The sequence below is a fragment of the Hylaeus volcanicus genome, chromosome 6 (assembly GCF_026283585.1).
Source record: "Hylaeus volcanicus isolate JK05 chromosome 6, UHH_iyHylVolc1.0_haploid, whole genome shotgun sequence".
In the NCBI taxonomy this organism is placed as follows: Eukaryota; Metazoa; Arthropoda; class Insecta; order Hymenoptera; family Colletidae; genus Hylaeus; species Hylaeus volcanicus.
This window is the reverse complement of record NC_071981.1, coordinates 6,766,249-6,775,325: the sequence shown is the minus strand read 5'-3', so window position 1 is coordinate 6,775,325 and position 9,077 is coordinate 6,766,249. Positions and strand designations below refer to the sequence as shown.

General features: G+C 43.2%; 1 long non-coding RNA gene across 1 annotated transcript; it reads right to left on the bottom strand.

Moving 5' to 3' along the window:
• Nucleotides 1-2,016: 2,016 nt before the first annotated feature.
• LOC128878548 (uncharacterized) lies at nucleotides 2,017-5,896 on the bottom strand. The gene is made up of 3 exons (XR_008457430.1): nucleotides 5,821-5,896; nucleotides 3,545-5,356; nucleotides 2,017-3,145 (listed from the first exon to the last, which is right to left on the bottom strand). It is a non-coding gene; the product is annotated as an uncharacterized LOC128878548 (long non-coding RNA).
• Nucleotides 5,897-9,077: the final 3,181 nt, after the last annotated feature.

Below are 9,077 nucleotides of genomic sequence, written 5' to 3'. Positions count from 1 at the left end.
GCGTTCGACGCGGGCTCGTTAGAAATTCCTGAACAGTCGCGTTTTCCAACACGGCGCGAGAGATAGGGACTGGTCGATCCGGTCAGCGGCCTTGCGGTGTTTTTCGAACAATTAATTCGCGCGATTTTTCGGACGCGGCTGGAACTGGTTCTCGCCCCGACTGGCGTAACGAGATTTTCGAAGTCCCGATGAGAATATATGGCGGCCTGGAATCGCCGGCCAGGAGGCAGCACGTTTCTCTCATTATGCCACTCGCCTCCACGAAATCCTAACTGTACAATGCACTCACCCCGCCCAAGGGGCCACCATCGCCAGCATCCTCTCCCGCCGCTCCCGTGTGTGCACGGAACGCAGAAACGTGCTCGATTATTTCGCCCAGAGTCGAGGGAGCGTGCGAGAAGGTCGCAGACACCGCGCTAAGGACCTCCTCGAATCGGTCATCTTGATTTACGACGGTCGGAGATGCTTCACGCATCGCTTCGACTGTCCGCGAGCCGATGGAACGATAAAAATCGAAGCGGTTCTCGTGCCCCCCGGACATCGAGATTTTTGATATTTGTATCAGCGTGACTTCCACTGGACGCTTGCGATAGCCGGTGATTTATATCAGGTTCCCTGAAATAGGTGAAGAGAGTCCAAGAATCCATATACATAAGAAGATGACTGGGATAAGGAAAGGACTAGTTGGAATGGAGCTTTGTAGAGATGGAAATATTTTCTGTTAGTATCTACACTGATTTCTACGGCCTTAAAGAATGTTAGAGTGGTATAATGGCTGAGAAGTAGCAAGAGATGTGTGTGTCCAAGCTGAGCTCCGGAGCTTGTGCGCTTCCCCCACTTTCTCCACTTAGGCTGCACGTTCAACGACAGCGCAGTGTCGCGCCGCGTCGGGGGGGGGGGGGGGGGGTAACCGCGCGAGGGGCCTCACCAGTGGACCCAAAGGACGCAACGTGCTTCCAGGTGCCGCACATTTCGTCGCATTTCGTCGCATTTCGTCGTATTTCGTCGCATTTCGTCGCATTTCCTTGTATCCTGTCGCTCATCCTCAACGTTCGGCTTGCTAAAGACGAGATATCTCGTCACCCGTACTCAATATGCTAATAAACGTTAAATTCGTTCGACTTAACGAGTGTCACTTGAAAAGAACTACAGCTACACACGAAATAGACTCATACCCAGACTCTTAAATATGGATTCTATTATCGGTATCCGATAAAAATAACAGAATGCCGCGGCAGATTCAAAAGGCTCTACACCGTAAGCCTCTGGGAGTCGACGAAGGATGCCCAGGGAAACTCGCATTGCATCTTCGCCGCGTTTCCGCGCTCAGACGCGGCGGCAGTTGAATATTTTACACGCGGCCCCGTAAACAGGAAGGGCGAGAACTGGCCGCTCTTAATTATCGATCACTCGCGATTACGCAAAGTGCCGGCGGGTACAAACCGCGCTTTTGTATCGTCCTAGCAATATCAGAGACGGTCTATCGAGGCCGCTTTGAATAGGATGCACTAGGAAGTGCGCGTTGTCCTGACAAATGAGATTAATCGACACCAAATACGGCGGCGGGTTATTGCACTCGCGATTAAACCCCGTTAATAAAACACCAAGGCAAATCGTTTCGCGCTCACCGGAATGTGAAAGTAGATAAGTCTGCTGGCCGGCAAACGTGCACGGAGCCTGCACGCGCTCAATAGCTAGGTCTCATTATCGAATTCACTCTTAATTGAGATTGGTTTTGTTAACGCGTTCGCGGCTGAACCAGTTCCGTGAACCGATATCGGGGCCCATGTAAATGTCATTATCATGATCAACTAGTTGGTATAGAAGTCCAATTAGACGCTCGAAACTGGAATCCGGCTATTTCGTGTGGTCTCGACGAGATTCGTCGATCGTTACCGAACGTGAATAATTATTGTTAGGGACCAGTCTCCAAGGGCAAAGGGATGGGAAGTTAAAAGCCATTTTTACATAATATTTTACTGCGACTCCAAATTCGCCCGGAAGCGAGGGACTGATTTGTTTCTTTATTTGAACCCTTTGCACTCGGATCTTCCCTATGAGGGGACATCGTAAGTCTAACAAATTTTGTTAGTGTTGCAGTGTTTGCAAAGAATTTATAGTCAAGTACTATGGAAAAGGACACGTTTCCAAAGTTAGACTATTTTATGTAATGCGCATGCGGATTATGTAATACCAATTGTTACTGACCCAATTCATCATACCAACCCCTGCAGCAGCGTTTATGCCAATTCCCCATACTCCCTAGAAAATTTAAAAACGAATCCAAGAAGGAAGCCTGTCCAACGTATCGCGAATTAAAGAAGAAATTCCATCGCAACGGAGACTCCGGTATCCCCTGAAACTACAGGAGCCTTCACGCGCGTCCAAGACGGTGGCCGACCTTCGTTGGATGATTTAACGCGTTCCAGACGATATTTATTAACCGCATTAATTAGCTTTATTAATCGCCGCGGACGCGGGAAGTGTCTTTTCCGCCGTAAATACGCCGGTTGACCGCGTGAGAGTGCAGAAATTTTGCGGAATACTCGCGAAACGTGGCCGGTGGATCGGCGGAGCTGGTAGCCAGCTCGCTCCGAAGATTAAGGGCTTATTACAGCCGCGACAGAGGATTAATGACGCGGGCAGCGTCGGTTTATCGCGGCGGCGAACCGAATAAATTCGTTTGCCCTTCTGATTGCGAGAAAAACGACGCCACGCGGGGGCGTTCCTGGCATTTATCACGCCTAATTCGTGCACTCCCACCCGCTCTAATTGCATCGTTAGGAGGCAACCACGGTGCCCAACAACCCGGTGATTGGGGTTATTGATACCAGCTGTACCGCGATACCCGATCGGCGGGGTTCGATTGATTTCTCGTGCATGCCGTGATTTACGTCGTATTTGCGTTCACGTTCTCTTTCATTTCGGCCCCCGGCGTTACTTGCTGTTTGCTCTGGCTAGGTTAAGGCTTCGTTTACACGGCTGATCCTGTTGCGGTCAAGGTGCGCTCGAATGATGTATGCTGGAACGTGACTCGAAAGTGAATCCTCCGGTTGGATAGTCCTTTGCGGAGCGCGGAACGATGAGGGAACCGCGAGGAGGAGCAAGATGGACTGGGTGATCGGTGTAGATCTGCTCTGGCGAACTGTGGAGTGAGTAGTAATTATTCAGAGGATAGTGTCTTCTGGAGATGTAAAATAATGTAGAATGTATAGCTGGGCTAAATGGGGATAAGTGAGTGGGATGTTAACTTGGTTTAGATGTGGGGGATTGTGTGACAGAGACATGGACTGGGGTATTGACATAACCATAACCAAAAGTAATCGACTGTATAAGTGAGTGGAATATAAACTTGGCATAGATATAAATAATTGTATAATAGAAACTTAGACTGGAGTATTGACATAACCTAAAAGTAATCAACTGTATAAATGAGTGGAATATAAGCCTGGTATAGATCTAGGGAATTGTGTGATGTAAACTTAGCCTGGAGTATTGACATAACCTAAAAATAAACAACTTCACAAGAGAATGAGGTACAAACCTGGTTTATATGTAGAGAGTTGTATAACAGGAACTTAGACTGGAGTATTAGCACAACCTAGAAGTAACCAAGTCTATAATGTATCTGAGCTATATTTACTATAATTGCACAATACGAAACTAATCTACACCTGGTATCGGCGAGTGGGTAGCAACCGTACCGAATAAAAATGAACACGGAATGATGGCGTCCGTAATGTAAGTAGTTAACAACGTTTTAACTCGTGGGTGTGACTCATCTTTAGATCTGTATACATTAAAATTAAAATTTACAACTGAATGTATAACGTAAAATTGCAACAGACATTCGAAAGAGAAAGATAAATTGAAACATTAAAAATGAGAAATGAAAAACTCGAGAAGTTGAAGGAGGAAGTCTCGCAAAGAATGGATAAATGTAGTCAGGAGTTTCCGTGAACAATCAACGGTCGGAGTCACGTAATTTCAATTTATTTAAATTCGCCAATAAACAGGATGGATTTATTTTCGTTGTACCGTGCACCAACCGTGAAAGGTATATTCTTCAGAGAAGGTGAAAGTTCGAGGATCGTCCACGATGTCGTATAAATCATTCCACTGGGCCGCGGAAATAAAACGATGGAAACCCTCCGTCTTACTTACACCCCACTCCACCCCACAGGCGGCCTCACTCGAGATTTATCGACAATTCTCAGATCTCTTCTATACCGGAATGGAATTGAGGATCCTTCGTTTTAAATCAATCGTCTACAGACTAATCCTACAGGCTAATCGTAACATGCGCAATTTGTACAATATAAAACTAAAAACCTTCACAGTTAGTTGTTTATTTTCTTTAGACAGATAACTTACTAGTTTTGGTGTATGTCTAAAGATGGCGTTTGAGGAAAAACCTTCACAAAATAATCTACATTCACCATCTATGAAAATAGTCTATGTAGTACACCATCTATATAAAATGTAGTCTTAACTTATACTTGCTGTACTAGAAGTAAAATCCAAATCTGACCGAGTGTAAGACTAAACCTACTCTACTATGTAATAAAATACCTCTACAAAAAATCTTGACAAGTATGTAATATAAACATAGCTTAATCGCAATGAAATGAAGTAAGTATATTAACCACACGCCCATAGGCGCTCCCCGCACGTTCCGATCGACAAAGGGTTTCACAACCGCCCACAGCAAGGGTCAAGTAATAAACGTTCCTTCCAGAACAAGTACGGAGCTGTAGCCTAATGAAAGAATAATCGTATACGGTGGCTGAACAAGGTATACCAGCGCATTCGTCCGACGAAAACGAAGCCCGTAGCCGGGCAGAGGCCACCGAGTCCTGTGCGCGGGCTGGATCGCGCGTTGTAATCATTGGGTGGTGAGTCTATGACCTTGACGTGACCTTCCTTTGAATCGAATGACCCTGGACAACCTCGCCGGGCCCAGCGGGGCGCGGGCAACGTACGTTCCCCATTTCGCGGCAGAGAGGCCAGCGATGAGTCCATTCCATTACGAGACGCGGTGGAAGGGCATTAAAGCCGGATTTAATGAGCAGTTTCGCCTTTCGGTTGGTGCGATATGCGCGCTGATTGGACGTTGTAATTGGGATAATTGGCATCGGGTGATGGGTGACCAGGCTGCTCGTCCCAGGGGTCGTCGCCTCCGAGTATGCGAAACTCAACCGTGCCGCGATTATCGCTTATCGGTATCTTTCATCTTCCTGCCAACGATTTTGGCACAATCTCTCTCTCTCTCTCTCTCCTATTCTTAACCTCTTTCCGTCTCCTCAACGACGACGACTACGGTCCCTGACGGCGCCTGACGACACCTGGAAGGCCCCTACGACATTTGCCAATAAAAGTTCTCGATTTACCACTTTGTTGCCCTTCTTGGGACGGTAACGCTGTCGCAAAAAGAACATTTTTGATTTGCAACTTTGTTGTCTTTTCCAAAGCGGCAGCATTACTGCAAATGAACCTTCTCGATTTGCAACTTTGTTGCCATTTCTAACGCGACAACATTGTTGCGATAAGACATTTTGAGATTTGCAACTTTGTTGCCATTTCCAACGCGACAACATTGTTGCGAATGGTCATTCTCGATTTCCAACTTTGTTGCCATTTCTAATGCGACAACATTGTTGCGATCGGACATTTTGCGATTTGCAATTTTGAGTTTTAAAAGCCCTCGGTTTGGAACTTTGTTCCCCTTGCGGAGGTGGCAACATTGTTGTTGCAAAGAGAACATTTTCGATTTGGAACTTTGTAACAGTGACTGAGAGCTGAGACTCCGAGTGCTTATACCTTGAGGGCGCATAGCCAGATTATTGTGAGCACCGATAGCCAACACCCGGAGAGCTGCGACCTGTGACTGTTGTCTGTGTACTGTCAATTGCAACTGCGACTGTGGCTTTGAAGTGTCGATATATATACTTATTAGTTTCGCCATCTACCACAATTTACCTAAATTGGTCGAGAAGTAGTTCCTACTTGCAACCGCTAGATGGCGCAACCACTACTTTTATACTGCAACATTGCAGTTTATTCGCATAAACTACATTATTAAGTCATTTTTGACTCCTACTACAAGCATAACATGCTATTAACACATATTATAATTGATTTCGAATTGGGAACGTTTTATTTTCATTTTTACCGATAGTTTCATCTTGTTTCATCTGGTAGATGCCAGCATCCGTTGATTTCCCGTGAACGGCGCGTAAATTTAAATATATTATTAATCTTTATTTCCATTCGACCAGTTAAATATTACTTTTCTAACCCGTTAAAGAATTGTAACACGGATAATAAATGGAACATTATGAAACTGTAATAAAGTGCAAAATAAGTATTTATGAGGAGTCCTGTATATACTTTTGTAACTGATTAAAAACTTATTTATTTTACAAATCAGTCATGGGCATGTTTATTAAAATCATGTGGTATTGATATAACATTTTTGTAATATGTATATTAACAAATATTTATTTATTTCTGAATAAAACCTACTAGGAATGGAAGGTGCAGAAAGAGAGAGTGAGAGTCCCGATTATAAGTTGAATAATCGATTATATTTGGTAAAACATTTACAAGGTAATAAGATTTTTTTCATTTAACGTTACATTTACAGGCAAGGCATCATCAAAGACCGTACCAACTCTACAGTAATCGTAGTAATGTATAAGGTTACTTATAAGAAAGTATGTACCATCAAATTATCTTTATCGTTACTATCAATATTAATGTTACGGTAGTGCTACTCTTATTATTTTTCTTTCTCAGGAACAAATACATATTCTTTTCTCTTTTTTTTTATATTTATATCTTTAATCAATATACATCAATTCGCGATTACATTGAACGGTGTTAGAATTGCACCCCGTGTAGACAAACAAGATACGGACACGTTTTCGAGGGTGTCTCCACGCGCTTGTGGACGATCGAACGAAAAATATAAATACACATAAAATGTATGTATATACGTATAATCTGTACGTGTACATGTACGAAAATGAAAATGAAATGCATGTGTACTCGCGTGTTTCATCCTTCTTTGTCTTTCCCTTTTCCATTCGACCTATTGTCAGCGTATCGTGGAGTCGATGCTCGATTTTTCGTAGGAACGATTCGGCCGACTATCGAAATCGTCGTTCCCGATTCACCTTGAAGAGGTTTCCACCGAGTTCGGAATTTTTCTCTTTCAGTGATCGTTATCAGATGGAACTGAGGAGGGTTCAGCCAGTCGCCCACTGGTTTCTTTCATACACTGAACAATACCAATACTAACAATATTGGTAGAGTTCAGTGGTTTTATAATACCTAAACCTCGAATTATCTACTAGCGCCACCAATCGACTAAATCAAACCAATGGCGTTTTGTTTAGTGGAGTTGGAATGATACTACGATTTTAACTCAAATTAATTGGGATTTAAGTCAAAGAGGTTATATAGATAGATTAGGCAAGCCAGTTATAGAGAAGAGAAAATGCCCAACGATTAAAAAGAGAAAGAAAACTGTGGTACCCTACTATATCTGAGCTTTTGTTACTGTGAGAGTAAAATATATATGTAATCATTAAAAGCAAAAACGATACCAGCCATAGAGCCAGGCAGGGTACTGCGGTTTTCTTTCTCTTTTTAGCTGTAGCACGGCTACCATACTTCCTCCTCTACTCTATCTACATAACCTCTATGACCGAATTTTAAAGGAACCTAAACGAACGAACATGTTTCAACAACTCGTGACGTACCCAATCCCCAACCGCTAAACAAAACGACATTCCGAAAAGTGTTCACTTTTAAATAACAAATAACAAATACTGGCCTTTTCAAAATCTAACACTTTTCTTTCTTCGAAAAATTTCACCGAAACAATCGTTCGAACTCAAGCTGTCTCTCGAGTTGGGCCCTGGACCCTTTCCGGGTTAACCCTTTGAAGGTCCTTTGTCGAGTACAAAAACGTACAGTAGAGCTCCATTTATCCGAATCAGGGGACAACCAGATAACTGGTTAGTTTGTACAACCAAAGTTCACGAATTCTCATAAACGATACGTTGCGTCAGTTTGGATAATAGATCACCAAAGGATAAATAAAGTTCTACCGTACCAAAGGTAGAAAATCTGGATCGCAAAGGGTCGGGCTCGGTTCGCAACTCGTGGACACGACTGGCTTTCAGAAACCGTGATGCGAAACAGAGTTGTTGTGTGTTCGTGCAGGTGCACGCGGTTCCATTTCCACATGGAACATGTGTACAAGTCTCGGAGATACATCTAATGCGGTACAACTAGTCTGTAAGATACGACGATTCCTAATGATTATTACATTCGCGAAGAGGAGACGTTCGAATGAAAGGAGGCGTTCCACGGTGCCGCGAAAGCGAAGTCTACTTTATACGCGCAGAGAAAGAGATAGTGAAATAGAGAGAAGAGGAAAGAGTATCAAGTGTGTAAAGACTATTGCACTATACCGAATCACGATATTAACTAGACAGCGGCAGCATACATGGCAATTCAGATTCCACGAACGAGACGTTCAGCGATGGGGCCCTCCAACATTTTCGATTGAATCGAGCGCGCGACCAAAGCCGCGAGTCTTCAATGCTCGAGACTAGTCTTTGAATGTTTTTAACAGTTTTGATGAATTTCAATCGGGTTTGAGTATCTTGAATGCATTGGGAGCCGTCGTGTATCAAAGAATGTTAAGAATATGTGTACGTATGATTGGTCCTCAAGTTGTCACAGGTTAGGTTTCAACGTAAGGCAAAATGGAGAACAGGTGTTCCAAGAATTATACAAAATGGAGACGAAAGTGAGAAATTAATGTGAGTAAGGTTCGGTAATAGAGATAAGTGAAGAACCTATGACAACTTGAAGGACAAGACTACATTTGTGAAATTAGAATTTAAGTTGGAACTTAAATAAGATTCTTTTATAATATGAATAGTGGCAGGATATATTGTAATCAAATTATACTGTACTTGATGCTCTTCAAGTTATTAGTAAGTCAAGTACTGTTATGTGTTTTCGTCATTAATAACAATAAAACATAAATAGCAATTTAA